The sequence below is a fragment of the Podarcis gaigeae genome, assembly GCF_964106915.1.
Source record: "Podarcis gaigeae genome assembly, chromosome: 7".
NCBI classification, from domain to species: domain Eukaryota; kingdom Metazoa; phylum Chordata; class Lepidosauria; order Squamata; family Lacertidae; genus Podarcis; species Podarcis gaigeae.
In genome coordinates, this window is record NC_139683.1 from 48,556,660 (window position 1) to 48,577,434 (window position 20,775).

At 39.3% G+C, this 20,775-nt stretch overlaps 1 protein-coding gene and 1 long non-coding RNA gene across 29 annotated transcripts in view; both read left to right on the forward strand.

Moving 5' to 3' along the window:
* The window catches only part of PTPRM (protein tyrosine phosphatase receptor type M), a 413,795-nt gene that overhangs the window by 197,608 nt on the left and 195,412 nt on the right, over positions 1 to 20,775 (forward strand). The window lies entirely within an intron of this gene.
* On the forward strand, positions 1,451 to 8,168 carry LOC310848159. Its single transcript, XR_014566192.1, has 2 exons — positions 1,451 to 7,279; positions 7,644 to 8,168. It is a non-coding gene; the product is annotated as an uncharacterized lncRNA (long non-coding RNA).

Sequence of the window (20,775 nt, forward strand, 5' to 3'; positions counted from 1 at the left end):
GATAATTTAATTAATGAATTTTGCACAGCAGTTTAATTAAACTTTGTGCTCGTGCACATCAGTGACCTGTAAGGGACAAAAAAACACAAAAAACACCACAAAGTGAAAACTGGCATAGTGTTTATATACACAGCAATCTGAATGAAGTCTGGAACAAAAAATGGATGAATGGTAGAATGCTAACTCATCGGTGCTGCTCCACAAAAGAGGTAATTCAGAGTTTTAAATATGAAGGAAGGGGATTCCTATGGGGGGTGGGGGATTTCAATAGTATCACTAGAATTATTGAGGGGTCTTTGGGTATCTGTGTTCGTTTCCCCCGCACAGCCATTGTTCCCTGAGTTTGCTGGCATTTTGTGTCTTTCTTTTTTTTTAACCTGAAAGTACTTGTTCACAGAATTATACTAGCTACTCAAAGATCATGTAGTGAACAGGGTGACAAAACAGGGCAACATAGTGAGTCTAGTCTGGTTACATCATAAGATCATTGATAGCAAATGAAGCCCTTCCATTGCCCTCATTCTGAAGAGGGAGAAAACATATTTCTATTGCACAGGCATCTAGGCTGTTATTTCTTTACTTGTTTCACTGGCAGTTCCATTATCCACCTGCATTGCATGACAAGACTTTCACCCTCATCTACTTGCATATATTTGTATATCATTTAAAAATAGTTTTGAATATAAGAGATTTGTTTATTTCAATTTATGAATCATTTCCCATAAAGTATCTTGAAACAATTTCACAATATAACATCAGCAAGTAAAATAATAACACAGTGACATACATAAAAACAGTACCTGAAGATTCAAGTTTCTTTTCTTTTTCTTTGGTACAGCAACTCAATATCTTGTGGCAGGACATCTTGGGGATTAAAAATAGCTGTCTATTTTGATAATAACAGACTGTTTTCAAACTCATGTGAAAGACTGAGGCTTAACTGTTTCTTAAGATTGAAAAATTCTGGATAGTTTACTTGTATTCTCTGTAGAACCCCAAACAGAATTTCACTGATGTTATTGTTACATGAGAGGATATTGATGTACCTCCAGAGTGTACAATACATCATTATATAACTGGCAATACTTGGTTTAAAGCAGTTCACAAGCAGGATATAAAGACACCACAGCCATGGTTTGGAATGACATGATAGAAACTAGTCTGCTGTGGAATAATGCTTGTCACAAACCCATCAGACAAAATTCAGGACATTGTATTTCTCCCTCAGGTGCCATGAAGCCCAAGTCAATAGTTTGTTAAGCTTTAAAAGTTTGCTTTTCTTTGATGGAACTACATTGATGATCTGCCTTTGCTTAAAACTTGCTTTTTGGTTGAAAATGAAACTTTAAAAATAGCCCAAGGGATTCACTCCCCTTTGAGCAACAAACACAAAATGGCTGCTTGAACGTGGTGTATTAGGATTTCATTGCCTCCGCTGTGCAGGCTTATAAAGGAACTGTAACCAAACTGTACTGACATATATTTCCCATATAACATTAAATGACTAGCAGTTTTCCTTACAGCAGTGCAAATATAGTCACATTCTCTGTGTGCGCATGCACACCCATGCAATTACATGTATGTGCACGCGCACGCACATATTTAAAACAAAATAATAAAATAAATAGTCCAGTTTCACATTGAGCCTACATTTTCAAACCACTCTTTTTATAAAACCAACTATAGCAACTAACTTGAAGGGCATGAGTCCCAGGAGTCTCTTAACTTTTAGAGCCTGTTAACAGAGAACGCTGTGTGTTAACCCTAAATGCATATAAACAAGATGGGGGAAAGTCACTTTAGATGAACTCTAAAATTTCAATGCAAGTATAATACAAGCTCTGTGAGATGATAATGCATTGCGGTTACTAATGCTGCCAAAAACATCTTTATAACCTTGCAGGAAAATGCAGTATTTTGGTACTCTGCTGGAATATTTTTGCAGCAACATCTAGTACTCTTGAAAACTTCAAGGTTTTCTAAAGGAAATGTGTCTTTTATGGCTCCTTTGAAGAATTACTTACAGAGGAATCCTAACTCTGGCAGGGGAGCAATGGGGCAGAGCAAAGCGGTGGAGCTTTTGTAACTTTGTACCCAAGTGTGGCCCTGATATCATCGAGGAGACCAGGGAAGGTGGTGACCATTTCAGAGCCACCACTGCAGCCGAAATCCTGCTGCTCACACTGGCCAGAGTGGAAGGTGGAAAGATGGTTCAATCAGTATTTTTCACAGGCATAGCAGAGAAGCCAGGAGTGTTCCTATCTCCAGGAGTTGGTCCGATATCAGATTCAGTGGATCCTTAGGTGCCCTGTTTTAGGGCCCACTGCTGGTGGTAGCCCACTGCTCTGCTTTCCATAACAGTAGTCATGGCATCTGCATTAATGAGAATGTCACTTTACCCTTGGTAATGGGAACCAGGGATAAAGACTGTGGCTTTATCCCTGTAATCCCACTTCCTAGGGAGTAGCCTAGCTGAACACTCTGGATCTTCTTAAAGGGTAAGCATGCATATGATTGGGTTGTTTTGCTGCAAGTGGAACAGATCTGTAAAATACACAAGCACTGCTTGCAGTCATCTATTATTTTAATATCCAGTGAGAGTGACAGGATGCAAAAAGTTTTTGACTGCATAATGAGATTCTAGTTTTGCTGTTCTTTTAACAGCCAGTATCAGATCGTCCTCCTACATACAATGGAAATTGCAGAGTATTTGGTATTTACAATAGGAAGTCTGTAGTTCAGCCTCATTCAATATAAAATAGACATGTAAGAAATCAAGAAACAGGTGCTGACACACTGCAAGGAAATTAAGGCCTGACAAAGTAAGGTGAGGATGTGTCAGATTGTTAAATTTAAATGGCTGAAAAGACTGCACTTTTAGTGAGTATAGGCTGTTTATGGAAGACAGAGCAAAAAACAAAATCCCTCTCTCTTTCTCTTTCTCTCTCTCTGTGTTTCTCTCTGGATTTTAGTCACTTGTCATACAATATTTTTTCAACATTTTTGCAGATTTCAGGTCTTGATATATTCTTCCGTTTTAGTTAGATGAGATCCATTGAAATTAATGAACATGATAATTTAGATTAATTAATTTCAATAGGGCTACTCTTGGTAATACTTAGTTGGATTATTTCCAGAATTATTCATTACGTAATTTTTTATAGAATTGTAGAGTTGGAAGGGACAACAAGGGTCATTTAGTTTAAACCCCTGCAATGCAGTAATATTTTTGCCCAATGTGGGGCTCAAACCCACGACCCTGATATTTAGAGTCTCGTGCTCTACTGACTGAACTATCCCAGTGGTATGTTGCATCTTGCTGCATTTTCAGCAGAAGTACATTATGATAGAATGATTCATGCCAGGACTTCAAGCACTATTATATCTTTCTCGAGCATTTGGATTCGGTTAATATACATACTGTTTTCAGGTAGTTCTTGTTGTGACATCATTATCCCTAGAACTCAAGTGGAAGATATGAGTGTTTGGTGTTTGTATTGTAACAGCATTAAATTTTAGTCCTGGATTTTCTTCATACAAACAAATTACTAGTTAAGTACCTTGTGTCTCGGATTTTTCTGTTATTCCTTCAACCTGATAATTATTTTTCTCTGTTCCTTTGTTTCGCAGAATTGCTGTAGTTAGCATTTACAGTGGCTACATTTGCTGACTTCTTAGTCATGACACTATGGTTAACACTTTATGGACTTCAGAACAGTCAGACATTTCAAGCAGCCATGTTGGTCCTTTAGGTGGTGGTAGAGAATCCAAATAACTGTAATGGCCTTCATTTTAGGACCCACTAAAAATCACAAAGGAGTGAGCAAACTTCAAAGCAGCCCTTTAGCACAAAATTTTCTACCCATTTTTGTGCATTTCTCCTAATATATGAATTTTGTATGTAATTTTGCCTAGTGCACACATTTTTGCAAGCAATTTCCCCATATGAATTTTTATATATTATTTTCACTAATCGTTCCATATATGTGGACAGTTTTGTCTAACATCCCTGTTCTTTTATATAATTTGGGTTGTAGAATTGCATTGCAAAGTTTAGAGAGGTGTGAATTTCAAAGACTAGTTTAATTTTGGTTTGCCTATCGGTTCAGGAAGTGCAAATTAAGTAGGTTTGCATTAAAATATGAACAGAACAATTTTTTCCCTATCCCTGCCTATGGATACATACAGCAGCTATAGCTATTCACTGTTAAATGCAGTGTAGAACTCTGCATTAAAGTTGAAGAAGAGCTATTTGCAGACAGATTCCTTGTTTTCAGCTTCTCCATCTAGACTAAATTGGGAAATGTTTTTATACTGATACTAGTCTTTATATATTGCTTAAGTATATTTTTGCCCTAGGTAAACATAAAGTTTTCTCTGATATTATTCACCCTTTATGTGGCATTGCAGTAATGTAATACCATGAATCCAGAGAAAAATTGTCAATTACAGATATTCACTCCCATGCTCTGGTAGCGAACCAGTGACTGAGAGAAAAAAGCTTTGCTCATCTATGTCCTTCGCATTTCATTTCCAAGAGTGGAGTTTCATCTGTAGAACTCATTCTGATAAGCTCACTGAACTGCAGAAATTGTCTCCTCTCAGTAAATCCGCATTTACACATGTTGTTTAGTGCATCCACCACTGACTAAATCATAGTATGAAAAGGGCATAAAATTTGTACACGACAGCCTACAGAGTGTGTATAGTTCCTGACCCCAATCACTGCCTTAGCAAAATGGCCTACCCCTGATAGATAGGGATGTAGTAGTCATAATGAAAAATTGTTGCTCAGAGGCTTTCTAGCTATTTCCTCACCGCCTCCCCCATTTCATTGTGTGCCTTGGGGGAAGGAGATTAAATACATTTCTCAAACCATTGGATAGGGTGTGTTAAATGAAGTTGTTTTGTTGCTTGCATTACTCTCAGGGTTTGTAAACATGGAAATATAACAAAATATAAAGGTCTCCCATGTATAGGGTTACTTTTTGAAATTTGCCGAGTAAAAATGTCACCTTCTTTGATCCAAGAGGTAATTAGTATTTCCATTTTAAAAATGGACAGGTTATAATATTTGACCCTTTCTATACATAAATGATCCACATAGCTCTGCTGCAATCCATATACTATTTATTCCTATTAAATTCATGTCAACATCACATTATTTAATATGAAATAAATCAATAAACAAAACTAATGTCAATCTGTATATCAAACATCTGCTTGCATCACTTGTTTGAGAAACCTGGATGACTTTCTTAACTTGTGATGGACTCTGTGTTTATGCCCAAGAACCACTTTTGGTATCTGTAGCCCTGTTCATATGTGAAGAGAGTCCATGCTATGACTGGGGATAGGGCCATGCTGCTAACCATGCCTTTGGTACATTGCTGCCAGCTTGGACCTGCTCCTGATACCTGCATGTTGAGCAGATGTTGAAAGGGGCTTGTGTGTTTTGCTGGGTTGAATTGGGTGTTATTCTCCCCTGGATCGTTGGCCCTGGGGGTATTTGGGAGCAAAGTGTGCATGTTCTGCCTTCCATGCCACCAGGCAACATGTGTAAAAATCCAGTGCAAGTATGCAGTTAATATCCCAGATGAAATACACATTTGAATGTGCACTGACATCAGAGCTGGGACAGTCGTCCCAAGTGGGATGGGAGCTGGAGGAACTCTTGTTCTCCATGATGCATGGGTGAGTTATCTGGATAAGATGCAGATCTACCAATAAGTGCAAGTGTGTTGTGATGCAGAGACACTAGCTTGAAAGAAAGGTCTCTTTTAGCCTATGTAAAGCATCTGATTCAGCTGAGGAATTCTGATGGTGGGATGGTAGAAGAGACTTTTTGTTGTTGATTTCCCCCTACTTCCTATGTTCTCAAAACTTCTGCTCTCAATAGTTGGGGAGCCCTCCGAAATAGCCTGGGAGATGGCATGAAGATTGCAGCGGGAGAAGGAAATGGGCAAAACTTCCTTCTCACTTAATCCCCTAAGTGAAATTCCATAGTGGACATACTAATAACAGCAGTAGGAAACCCTGGATACAATCCTCTACACTTGGGAAAATACTCTTGGTTGAGACTGGTTCAGCTGCTTCCAGGAAAACAAAAACATTTTTGTTTCCCTTGAAATCCATCTAGGTGCAGTAACAAAGATAAAGCTTAGCATTCTTTTCCCCAGGCTAGAACTTATAAAGTGTTTCTTTTAATCTTGGCTACCAAAGTAGGTATCGTTCAAGAAAATTTTATCTCCTTGTTGGAAAAGGAGAAGGCAGTATTCTTGGCATACAGCATTGTCCTAGTTTTATTCTACTTGGCATCCCAGCAAGAATGATTAGTTCAGGATACCAGCACATATGAGCTTGATTAACCAAAGAATTCAGATACTGCCTGCAAAAATGTGTGTCTGTTGTTAATACATCTAATTTTTCTACTTGGCTGCCCTCCCTGAAGGTTTCTTGTAACCTTGGATTTTATTTAAACCTCTAAAAAGTGTTCAAGCTTCAAATAGCATCCTGTCAGCTGACAAATACAAATTAGAGAACTTTTAGTTACTTATGGCACATCCCTTCCTAATACACCCATCTGAATTGAGTTGAAGTAGAAGGCATTTTGTATTACTTATTAGCCTACAGCTCCCCCCCCCTCCCATATCAAGTAAAGCAGCAGTTGACATGCCTTTTCATTGTATGAGAAGAGCTCAGTTTGGTAACAAAAATATTACATTCAGTAAATGCAGTAAGTGTGAAGTATTTTTCCATTCATGTTCTTGTCAAAAGAAAACTGCCCTGATATATTTCCTAATAGAGAAGAAACTTTTATTTATACTTTTAGTTTATTTTTGTTGCAAAAGATTTTACATACCTCAGAGAACCTCTAAAGTGGAGGTTCGTTTCTATGCCCTAGCCTCGGGATCAGAGTTTGTTGCAGATTTAGTTGCAGATCAGCATTTGCTTTTCTCACCTGCTGTAAGCAATCTGAGTGTGTGGTGCCAATATCCAGTGCCTCTGATGTGGTTGCTGGAACTTCTTGCATACTGGACTCAAGAGGCTGCTAAACGATTTTCTGGGGATTTCAAGCTTTGAGCCCATTCGTCTGCCACATCCTTCCACTGCTGTAAAAAACTGAATTATGGTTGCCAGGACTTCGCCATCTGGCTTCCCCAGTTTTCCCACCTTGGTGGTCATTTTTGAGGTCTTGTTAGAGAGTATAGATAACTTCCTGACCAGAAAAAGGGCATTGAAATGTGTGGTAAATGGTTGCTCATGGTGCAGGACGCAGGTGGCGCTGTGGGTAAAAGCCTCAGCGCCTAGGGCTTGCCGATCGAAAGGTCGGCGGTTCGAATCCCCGCGGTGGGGTGCGCTCCCGTTGCTCGGTCCCAGCGCCTGCCAACCTAGCAGTTCGAAAGCACCCTCGGGTGCAAGTAGATAAATAGGGACCGCTTTCTAGCGGGAAGGTAAACGGTGTTTCCGTGTGCAGCTCTGGCTCGCCAGAGCAGCGATGTCACGCTGGCCACGTGACCCGGAAGTGTCTTCGGACAGCGCTGGCCCCTGGCCTCTTGAGTGAGATGGGCGCACAACCCCAGAGTCTGGCAAGACTGGCCCGTACGGGCAGGGGTACCTTTACCTTTACCTTTATGGTGCAGGAGAGACTTACAAAATTTTTGGTGATCTGATGAAGTCTGCGAAGGCTAATAGGGTAAACAATGCTGTGAGGTCAGAGCAATCAGATCAAGCCTCCATTTGGATCCACTGATGTCACTTCCTGCACTCAACTCCAAAACTCCAGATGGCTTCACTCAGCTATTTCATGTGATTTTAAAAAGAATGTGTTAAAAGCATCCTCAGAATGAAGGGGCATTGGCACCACTGACTTATCTGATGGAAGTGCTTCTGGAACAGGCTCTGCCTGCCCTTCCCCTTTTATTTCATAGTCCTCTCCCTCATTCCCTGAAGAAAGGGAATATTACTCCATGACACATGGGCATATTTCGCATAAACTGAAACTACCCATAGACATTGCATGACAACTGCACCATGAGCAACCATTTACCACACATTTCAGCAGTGTGAGGGAACTCGTGATTGCAAAGTAGAAGCACTAAAAGTACCGTACTAAGCTTCTTTCTAGTTTATCCTATGGATTTTGAGTAGCCTTTTCATATCCACAAGAATTTTTTTTTGGGGGGGGGAGTTATTGCATACTTCAAATGATAACTAATTATGTGCATTTGTTTAAACAATGTCCTGTACAGTGACCTGATTTCTGTTACCAGATTTGCAATGGAATTTATAGCCTTTTTTCTTTTTAAAACCATTTGTCAGAGATAGTTCCTCTGAAAGGTATGTGTTGTTTGTGTAGCTATGTTGCTTTCAGTTCTGTTTATAAGCCTCTCTGAGGAACCAGTGTTGCATTTTAAACCAGCCAAGTGAGTCGACTGGATTTGCCAGTGTACGTGTGTGGAAGGTTTGAAGAGATTCCTTGCATTTATCCCCTCTTAACCTGTGATAGATTTGATATATTCTCAATTGCCATTCAAAAAATAACTAGTATTTAATTGCAGGTGCTGGTAATTGCCGAGAATACTAAAGTTTCTATTGGTGGTGTTTGGTTTCCAATGCATGAATGAAGAATCACAATTGCCTTTCCAGTATGATAGCATCAGGAGATTTTAGCAGGTAGCAGTTAGGAAATGTTATGTTGTTCTGTTTCTCTCTGCTTTGTCACAAAGCACTAAACCTCTCTCCCTTCAGGCAAAAGCAGCATCTGTTCTTCTGGCCTACTTATGAAGAAGAAATGAAACTTTTATTGACATCACATCCTTATTTTTAAAGGTGGTTCAGAAAATAACCCCACAATGGATTGCTGGGTTTTCAAATGAAATCCCTCTCAGTAGTAGTGGCAAACTACTGTTGGGAACTTTAAAAAAAAAAGTAAGGAAAATGCTTTTTCTCCTGCTCTACACTGAATCTCTGAAATAGAAAATAAAGTTTCAGCGTGTCCCAGGGGGAGGTAGGCAGGCTGCCTGAAAACCAATATAAAATTTGCTCCATAACAGGACATTGATTAGGGGCTGTTACTTTATATACTCACACCCATTTCAGGTACAGATAGGTAGCCGTGTTGGTCTGCCATAGTCAAAACAAAAAAATAAGTGAAGAAGTGTGCATGCACACGAAAGCTCATACCGAGAACTAACTTAGTTGGTCTTTAAGGTGCTACTGGAAGGAATTTTTTTGTTTTGACCCATTTCAGGAACAGGTCTAAAGAGGGTCTAATATCACAATGTCTGGAAGATTAAAATAATACATTCACATATGTTTCCCATTTTGGGTGTGTAGCTTTTCATGCAGTAAGGAGAATGATAGAGGAAGAATGTGCAAACTTAAGGCCTTCTCTTAGTCTTTACTGGGGAGAATCCGGGGGGGGGGGATGTAACATCTGAGTATGCCCTAAAAAATGCCAGGAACCATCCCAACATGTAAATAATGCTGGTGGAAAAAATATAATACATAAGTGGTGCAAATAGTCACATTTTCCTCCATCTGGATGAAAATACACAATTTTATAATGTTTACAAATGGTAGCAGGGTAGGATTTTTAGGGGCAGATGGGGTCCATCAACCCCGGAAGGTAGCACACGTGGAAGAAGGAAACCTCTGATCCAAAAATTCCACTGTCTTGCAGCTATACTCATTTGCGAGAAAGGTTTCAGGATTAAATCCTTAGGAAAAATCAGTACCCACTGCCTTGTGGGACATCTTCAGGAGAAGAAAAGGCTTAGGAGTATACCCTACAGAAATCTGTAGACGGTTAGATTAAGGTTACCAGATTTTTTTCAATGAATTTGGGGACACTTTTCAACTACAATGGATTTTGTATGGGGACTGATTTGTAAATCCAGGGACTGTCCCCGGGAAACGGGGACATCTGGTAACCCTAGGTTAGATGGCATCTTGTATGCCTCCTTCCGGCAACTCCTGCAACCAAGCTGGTGCTAAATGCATTGTTCTGCTTTCCTTTGGGACCACATCAGTGAGGACAAGATGTCTTATCATTTGGGCGGTCCAGGACTTCCATACATGCTGCCCAGGCTTGCTTCCGGGGACATGACGTTAATGCAGTTAACATAGCAAAAACAACATGGGAGGCAGCAGTTACAAGTTATCAGGCTCTGTAGCCACAGCAGGCGCTGTGATTCTCCAGAAGTTTGACTTTACCCCCCCAAAGGCACACTCTCTTGAGACAGACGGATGTCCACAACAGGGATTTTAGACACATTGAAAATCTCAAGTGTTATAATCACTTCCCAGAGGAAACTGTCACAAGGGATGTTTCCATTGTTGCACTCACCATTGTCAAGCAAATGTGGATTACAGATGTAAAATACCAAGACGTTCTGAAAGAATTTGAAGGAAGGAGGGGGGGGGACACCCTCTTTCCTATTCATTTTCAGGAATAGAAATAGCTGTTTAAATTGCTGTGGTAGTTAGGGTCTTCTATAGGTAGGAGGAGGGTGCCACATTTGCCAGCAAATCAAGTTAGCTTTTCCATTAAGTAGAAAGCCATTTCATGCATAGTCAGAGACATTCTCCTTTCTCCATAACTGGCTTAAGAAAGAAAGGTAAGAATCACACATATGAAGCAGATTCATATAATAAAAATCCACTCAAATATTAGCAATATACCTAACATTGTGTATAGTCGTGATATACAACATGTTTCAACAGGTTTTAGTCTTGCAGCACTGCAGGCAGAATCAGTATGTACACAGGATGTCCGTTTGAGGCTCTGTAAAGCAGACATTACTTGTGGTTTCCTTTGCCTTATTCGTAATTAACATTCACTTGTTGAATCACAAGACTGTCCTAACTAGACCAGGTCCCCAGGTTGCACATACTGGCTTGCCCTGCCCTTGATATCCTTGCATTCAGTGCACATGTCTGTAGTAAGGAAACCTTTGGCCATGCAGCTAAGGCATGCATGCAGTCTGGAACCCTGGGACATACTGCTGTCTAGACCAGCAAGTCTGGTAGTGGGGACCATTTTTTTTCCTGACAAATTTGTATCCAGGCAGAATTAGGCCCTGAACATCCTCATTTTACATATTAATATGGTTAATTGCAAAAGTAAGTACATTTTTTAAAAAATCTGGAGAAACATGAAGCATTAGCCTATAAGCCACTCATTTCTTGAGTGTTTTCTCTTGTAGCACTCTGGAGTAAGCTGTTTAAACACATCGTTTGTATTTCTATGCAGTATTCAGCTACTGAAAAATGCTGCAGCTCATGAAATGTGCTTTATTTATAACTGTCAGTCATGCACTGGAAACAACGTGAATTTGTTCCGCTTTAATTTTTATCAAAGCTAATTAAATTCTAATAAGTTTATGTCAGAATCTGGCATTCTGAAAACAAGAATGACATTACTTTCTTACCCTTATACCAATTATATAGATGTCATTGTAGTGTAGTAGGAAAAGAAAGTGATAATGAATCCTCAGTTAAGGAATGAAATGCCTTTTTGGCCTTAAACTAATGAATGTCCTTGTCATTTTGACATGTGAGTTATTAGAGTCTCACATTCTCTTGGGATGTTTTATCTTCACATAGTTAGTATTGATTGATTGATTGATTGATTGATTGATTGATTGATTGATTTCTAGTCTGTCCTTTATTATATGATCACAGGGCAGGTTGTAATACAATAAAACAGTAAAACAATGCTGCAAAAAAATCAGTTCAACAGAATTTGCCTTTGAAAATACTGCATCTTAAAACACTGGTAGAACAACAAAATTCCTAATAAGCCAAAAGAGCCCAGGTGAGTTTTCACCTGGTACCCAAATGACATAAGTGTTGATTATTCCAGTCATGCTTCTAAAGTAAGGTCCCCCAAATTATAATTAATATAATTAGAATATCTCAGTTTCCTCCTCCCTTCCAATCCCTTTTGTGTTGTGTCTTTTAGACTGCAAGCCTAAGGAAACTTGTTTTTTTTACTGATCTGTGAGGCAGTCTGGGATCTGGCCAAAAGGTGTGAGGGAAAATAAATTTACCATCATTACCGGCATGCTGTAATCTATTATACAATATACAGTATGCATAGGCTTGCCATACGTCAGGAGAATTCCTGACATGTCCTGGTTTCAGGTATAAAAATGGCGCCGGGGGAATTTTGCCGAATCAGCAAAATGTCAGGGGAAACCCGGGTGTATGGCAACATGATGGAAAAAGCAGCGGAAACAGCTTAAAAAGATTAAAATCACTATTTTGGGGAAGAGTTTTCCTGAAAAAAGCACAACAATTTTACTTTTTCTTCCTGCACTCTTTCTTCAGAAAACTCAGTACAATTAACACGGGATTCAGAGTGATTCTACTACTAAGATCTCAAACTCTTAACTGGTGTTACCCATTTGCTTCATTTGAGATTACAAACCAAGGTTTACAAACACTGACGTCTAAATTCACATTCACACAAAAAGCACTGGAATGGCATATTGAATTTAATGAAACTTACTGCTGGGTAAATGTGCTGAAAACTTAAGTTAAAGCTAAGTTGCATATTCCCCTCTCTACTTTTGTAAGCTCTTTTGTCTCCTATGAAAGTAGAGGAGATTTTTCTCAACCTTAGGGATTGGTTAGGCAAATTCCAGCAATTTTGAGGGATGCAATCTTACATGGAAAGACAATATGGCCTAGGGTTTTGTTGTTGTTTTTTAAAATCACTCACAGACAGACACACCCTTTGCCACAACATCAAGCAGTGATTTGTCTGCTTCAGTATTATCATATAATTGAAAGGGTTTACGAGGGTCATTTAGTCCAGCCCCCTACAATGCAGGAATCTTTCGCCCAATATGGGGCTCAAACCTACAATCCTGAGATTAAGAGTCTCATGCTCTGCCAACTGAGATGTCCCAGCTCTGTGGTCCAGAGACATTCCTGGGAAAGCAGCCCCTGCCATGTACACAATGCTACATTATGATGTAATGTTGTTTCTATGGAGATTCTGAGGGCGGGGAGATCACTGCCCCCATTGGCCAAGTTCTTTGCAGGAAACGTGGGGTTGAAAGTGTTTTCAAGTAAGAACAACAAAAAACAACAAATGACAAAAACAACAACAATTCTAGTGAATTGTTCAAGATGTTTATACTAGCAACTGTGGAACAGATTACTATACACTTAATATAGCTATGGCAATAGTGTTTGGTATCAATTTTCAATAGAAAAAGCAACCCATCATCAAACCCATAATCTCATAAGCGTCCAGTTTGTGGAAGGAAAATTTTCATATCATTGAATTCCTATAATTTAGAAAGTGTGTCTCTTGCTTTAGTTTATGCTGACAATGACAAACCTACTTTACCTATCTTCAAGTTTCTTCTTCCAATTATTTTGCATGATAATACAATCTCAGTGGCCTTTTGAGCTGGACCTTTTGTTAGGAACGTTACAATATGTTATGTTTACCCTACCACCTATATTCAAACCAAATGAGATCTCACAATCTGTTTCAAAGAAAACAAAACGGAAAATACAGCATTCTTTTCTATACAGTGGTACATCGGGTTAAGTACTTACCTTAATTCCTTCTGGAGGTCCGTTCTTAACCTGAAACTGTTCTTAACCTGAAGCACCACTTTAGCTAATGGGGCCTCCTGCTGCCGCTGCACCACCGGAACACAATTTCTGTTCTCATCTTGAAGCAATGTTCTTAACCCGAGGTAATATTTCTGGGTTAGTGGAGTCTGTAACCTGAAGCGTATGTAAGCTGAAGCATATGTAACCCGAGGTACTACTGTATTGAGGACTATAGTATTAAAAATAGTGGAGAAATAAAGAACTATTAAATAAACTCATTTGAAGACTGAATCTTTCTAAAATATTTATCTATTCTCCCATTAATTTGCTGTGCATTTTACTCTTTACATTCTGAAGTCACTGGCCTCATGGACACTGGACACTTGATGTCCCTCATTTTACCAGCACAGTGATGGGGCTTCCTGGGGAAAGTTGCCAGTGAGAGAGAGGGATAGGGAGAGATTTCCACCAAAGTAGCCTTAGAACGACATTATGTTATGATGTAATATCATTTAGTGAGGAATTCTTGGGGGGGGGGGGAATAATCATCACCCACCACCAACACTGCCCTGCTATAAGTTTTGTGTCACCCTCTTTCAAATGGAGTGGCAAACATACCCACAATCAATATGCTGCTCTGGGGATTCTCCTGAACCCCCAGGTCAGTTTTGGCAGGTGCGGAGGGGCGAGTGGAGGAGAGCCAAGCTGTGGAAGTCCTTACACAGTACTTCCATTGGAAGAGCTGGTTAGGTGAATCCTGCCCTATAAGTAAAAATAGCTGTGCTATTTTTTCACATGAAATTATGCTTTTGACTGAATTAATGTCACTGTAGGATGTTCCACTCATATCTTGTTAGCTGAAAGATAACTTTAAAAAGCATGGGTCTTTACTAATGCACACAGTGCTTTTTGAAGAATATTTGGATTCTGCTGGGCAAATTTACAGAATTTTTCTCCTTGTGAGAGCTAAGTAATCATATGTTTAAAAAAGAATGGGGCGTTATAATCTTGTATCACAGTAGAAATCATCAGTATGAAAAATTAAGCAGGCTTAATGTACATTAAGTGCAAGCCAGCAAGTGAAAATATGTGTAAAAATATAAAATTAATGTATAAAATATAATGAAAGCATTCTTATACAGTATTTGAATTTTTAAAGCCACTCATCTTTTTCTTCGTCTTCTATCAGTACAAGATGAACAGTGTGCAAAAAGTGTAAAGTACTTTAAAATGCAGTTGTTGGTATAGCTTTTTAATTTGGTTATTTTATTTAAAGAATGCATGTAAGGAAAATGTAGAAATGTGCTTTCTCCTTTCAACACGTTGAGAGGATTGAATCATTCTTTGTGTGTGAGAGAAAAGCTTTGTGTTGTGAATTTTCTGAGTTCAGTCTGTGTGTTTTCAACCTGTTCATTCTTGTCGTCTTCCACACTCGCTGACATCTCCCCAATGGCTCTTTTTCCTTTGTGGTTTTTATTGTTTCCTTTGTAAGGTTTCGAATGGAGTTGTATATTATAAATATGTGAAGTCACTTAGGAAAATAGGAAGCTCCTTTATACTGAGTTTGTCTGTTGGTCCATCTAGCTCAATATTGTCTCTAGGGTTTCAGTTAGGGGATATTCCTGACCCTACCTGGAAATTCCAGGGGTAGAGCCCTGGGACCTTCTGCTTGCAAATCTGAAACACTGAGGCACAATTGTTCCTTAAATTTGGAGTGGAGGATGTTGCAAGTGGGATACAAATTCAGTTAGTGCTTGTGCTACTTAGCCACTTCAATTCCCACCTCCTTTTCTTAATATCAACATAATGTACAGTGGTACCTCGGGTTACATATGCTTCAGGTTACAGATGCTTCAGGTTACAGACTCCGCTAACCCAGAAATAGTGCTTCAGGTTAAGAACTTTGCTTCAGGATGAGAACAGAAATTGTGCTCCGGTGGCGCGGCGGCAGCAGGAGGCCCCATTAGCTAAAGTGGTGCTTCAGGTTAATAACAGATTCAGGTTCAGAACGGACCTCCGGAACAAATTAAGTACTTAACCCGAGGTACCACTGTAATTAAAATGCTGCCAAAGGTGCTTTAGAAAATGTAGTAAAATGACATGAACTCCTTCATTGCAGGTTTTTAAGCAGAGGCTGGATGGCCATCTGTCATGGATGCTTTAGCTGAGATTAAACAGGAACAGTGAAGATTTAGCTATATTATCTCTACATGCGGGAAAAGCTTTTGATAAGGTCCACAAACAATACATGGAAAAAGTACTACAAAAATTTGGTTTTTCCATTAGACTTTATAAAATGGATAAACATATTATATTGCTCCCCTACATCTAGAGTTAAGACAAACGGCATAATGTCTGTACCTTTCATATTATCCAGAGGTCTACTTTCGCCTTTCCTTTTTAATATCTTTTTGGAACCTCTGGCGTGTACTATTAGACAGCATAAGGAAATATTTGCTGTAATTCATAACTCACTTGAATACAAATTGGTAATGTTTGCAGATGATATTCTTCTGTTTATCATGAAACCTCACAGTATGATTCCAATATTAATGCAAAATATAGATGTTTTTGGCAATATCTCTGGACATACTATAAACTGGCCCAAATCAGAGTTGATGTTAATAGGAAATAACTTTTTGGTTCAACCGTTTGAACAATACCAATTTCATATTTGCATAGAAAACATTAAATATCTAGGCATATTAATACCACAAGACTTATCTAAATTTGCGTCATTAAACATCAACAAAATACATTATGAGGTATCAATGGATATTGACAGATGTGAGTCATTGAACCTGACCCTGTGGGGAAAAGTCAATTCTCTTAAAATGAACATAATACCTAGACTAGTTTATATCTTAAGAGATATAATTCACATACCGAGCAAATAATTTCACAAAATTAAATCTTTGTTTAGAAAATGCCTTTGGGGCTCTTCAGTTTCAAGAATATCTATGCAAAAAATGTGGGGTGCCTCAGGATTCTGTCCTCTCCCCCATGCTTTTCAACATCTACATGCAACTGCTGGGAGAGATCATCAGGGGGTTTGGGCTGGGTGTCCATCAATATGCGGATGATACCCAGCTCTACCTCTCTTTCACATCAGAACCAGTGAAGGCAGTGAAGGTCCTGTGTGAGTGTCTGGAGGCGGTTGGAGGATGGATGGCGGCTAACAGATTGAGGTTGAATCCTGACAAGACAGAAGTACTGTTTTTGGGGGACAGGAAGCGGGCAGGTGTGGAGGTCTCCCTGGTCCTGAATGGGGTAACTGTGCACCTGAAGGACCAGATGTTTGATGCATTGTTGTATCTTAATATTTTGTTGGAAGCCGCCCAGAGTGGCTGGGGAAGCCCAGCTAGATGGGCTGGGTATAAATAAATTATTATTATTATTATTATTATTATTATTATTATTATTATTATTATTATTCCAATGAGGGAGGATTTGGGATCCCAGAATTGTATCACCAAGCATAGTTAATGTCAGGTACACAATTCTGGGGAGACACAACTCAAAACAACTGTCCAAATTGGGCTACTTTGGAATATTCCTTTATAGCACATTTAGAAAGATAGGCGGCATTTGGATCTAACTACATTAATACTTAAGAAAATATAAATTTGACCTTTTCTCCCACAACAAAATGACTTTGCGGGGAAACTGATCTTTAAAAATCTGAAAAGAAATCGTCGTATGGAAGAGCTGGGTGAATTTGGGTATATTAACGTTAGACCAGCTGGTAAGCGAGGATGAATTGTATACATATTCTGTCTTAAGAGACAAATGGTGCAATAGATTAAGATGTGGTGAAGTACAATAATAACTTTGTAAAGTAAAAAAGAAAGAAAGAACTCCCTTGGAAGGTGGTGGACTCTCCTTCATTGGAGGTTTTTAAGCAGAGGCTGGATGGCCATCTCATGGATGCTTTAGTTGAGATTCCTGCATTGCAGGGGGTTGGACTAGATGACCCTTGGGTTACTTTCCAGCTCTGCAATTGTACAGTTCTATGATTTTGCATTTCTATAGCTAATTTCTGTTCCTAGATTTATGGATGTGACTGGATGGTGCCTCAGATTCTAAAATTGCAAGGTTTGTGCCACAGATTTATATCACATCACTTACAATTTCCTTGTTTGTTTCTGTGAGTTTATTTCATTTGAAATAGATTCATTTCAGATTGAATTTGTAGCAGATGTCTTGTGATGTCTTGAAAGCAGCTTGAACAAAGATAACAATTATTTGTTGATTTAAAAGCATTTTAATAGATGGCAATTTTTTAATAGATTGTAATTTTTTCAACTCGGGTGTGCTTATTTTTCCATACCCCCAAATACATCTATTTAACCAAAAACAGCTAACACTTCTCCTCTAGAGGCTGGGAGCAACACTTCCAGTTAGAACTCTTCTCATCATAACAATTAGTTTGAAATGTTGCATCCAGATCTTCAGAATAGTGTTCATATTAAGATTATAGCTGTCTTTAGGTTATAACCTGGTGAATTGGTTGTAATACAAGTGGTCCAACTACTCATCTTTTAACATCAGGAACAATGGATTAATTAGTGTTTCTGCTTTGGTTTGGTGAAGTTAGTAAGCTTCCCATTGTTTATTCAGCAGCTTCTTTTGTACCTTAAGAAGTGACACATTAATTCTTTCACACACTATAAGCAGGCACTATGAGGCATAACACAATGCTTTTGCCCATACATCTTCTGACATCCATTCTGTTTTCTAAAGGGTTGATCCTATATTTGTTAATATAATTACTCTTTTATATCCTTAGGTTGTAGCCCTGCATGCTAAGTAATAATGAGACTTAATTAGGTGTGTGCTGCTTCATATATTCAACACACATCTTATCTGGCTGCCCAAACTAATTTACAATAACAACAATAAAAATATAGATAAAACAAACAACATCAAGGGGGAGGGCTACAAACTTCAGGCAAAAGCCACCTTTAAAATAAAAGAGAGGGATGAGAGGAGTTTGTAGGGAAACAGGCAGTAAAAAAGAAGAAGTGGAAAGAAAGGTGAAATGGAGGGAATTATGGTAGCGGTCTGAGGTGAGGGATGTTATGGGTATGGAATGTCAGTTGTGAAATGCTGAAGAAGCATGGAAGAAAGGGTATTTGTTGACCTGATGTGTAAGAAAATGTGGATTCTTATGGAGAAATGAATCCTAGTATACAAAAATTAAAGATGTATAACTAGAAGAAACAGTGCACAAACACACATGAGTGATTCAGTATTGCATGGAGTGGTACAGTAACTAACCAATTACTGTGGCTGAGCAGTGCATTTTGTTCCCCTCCCTCCTGGCTGTGTATCTAAGAGAAAAATACAGAATATTTTCAGTCTGCATGCTGCTTCTATTGATAGAGAGCCTTGAGAGTATTTTCAGATGTTCTTTCTTGATTCTTTGTTAACTGGGTGAATAGAGAAAGCTCAAATGAGATGTTAGGAATACTTTTCCAGAATGGGGGTTGTGGTAGGCTGCCTTAGGCTAGAATAAAATATTTTATGTATGTCTACTAGTACACTCTTTGTTGAAGCCTGTGTGAAATTTTAACACTTCTTACCGTTCACACCTTCTAAATGCATATACAGAGCCAATTAGCCACTTGCTACTTTTGCATTGAATATCAGGTGTAAACTATGTCAGTGTAATTCACTACTTCAAGTTCATAGTCTGATAGGGAACTTTTCTTGTCAGCCTACCCACAGAGAAGGCATTAGGCCCTGGAGTAATGAATGAGAGACTGATATTGGTTTTAACCGAGACCACAACTTTATTTGGTTACAGAGCAATATGTTTCAGAAGGCATAGGGCAGGATGCTTCCACTGAGCAACCCACATGCTGGCTGATGTCCTGGGCCCACCAGAGTTTCTTGGCCCACCTGAAAGTGAGGTTTGGCCTGAAGTTTGATGGTCCCACCATGTTGTGAACTAATGGAAGAATGATGCCTGACAGCTGCCGAGCTAGGCTTTGGCAGCTAGCAGCCCACCAAGATCCCATAAAGGGATTCCCCTTTATGCAAAATGCCCCAAACTCAACTTGATCCCACTGTGAGTTCTGCTGGATGCCTAACAATAGTTATGACAAACATGTAATACAAAACTGAGATGTAAAAGTATTGCTGTGAGAAAGGCAGAAAACTCCACAGAGCCTTTAGTCATTTAGTCTATTTGTAAAATTCCTTCTTAGCCCTAGGAGCAAAGCAGATCAAAGAGTTTGACTTGTCTGGTCAGCTCTGCTGCCAGGACCCACCTCCCAGAGAGCCAGCCAAAGCCTTCCATTTGCTTCCTTGGAGGCAGATTTGCCCCTTCTTATGCATGGCTGGCAAAGTGCCATGGCAGTAAGGATGCCTTGCTGTAAGTGACAAAGGCTCCTGTTATATTTCCTCTGCCCATGTCACATCACAAATCAAGGAGACTGGTAGGTTAGCTGCCTGAGGCTTCTGACCATCAGATTAATACTCACCATCACAGTTACACAGGTAATGTAGCTTGCCTGAAAATGTTATAAAGAACTGCATTTCAGAGCAAATGGATTAAAAGCCAAGTCTTACACATTTTATCAAGGAACGTGCAGAGTAATTTGTTTCCTGGTAGATGTTCTTCTAGGAGTTGAATTCTACAAGAGATAGCTCTTGGACAATAATAAACAGCACAAGTGCAGTTCATCTCATTAGCCCATTCAGATGTAATACTAAGCCATGGTTTGGTACTACATACATTATCGTCTTCCAAAGCAACTACTCTATTCCGAACCTAAAAATTGTAAGCGTAATGCTGGTGGTCAACAAAAGAGGTTCAAAGACTCTCTCAGGGCAAATCTAAAAAAATGTATTATAAACACTGACAACTGGGAAACACTGACCTGCAAATGCTCCAATTGGAGAACAGCCTTTACCAAAGGTGTCATGAACTTTGAAGACACTCGAACTCAGGACGAAAGGGAGAAACACGCTAAGAGAAAGGCACGCTTGGCAAAGCCGGAAACCTATATCCCCACTGTGGAAGGACGTGTGGATCCAGAATTGGCCTCCACAGTAACTTATGGACTCACTTTTAAAACTGTGTTTATGGAAGACAACCTTACTTGGCTACTAGTGATCACCAAAGAAGACGACTACATGCATCAGCTACAGCAAGACTCAAGCGTGTCCACTTGTTCCTCATTCCCG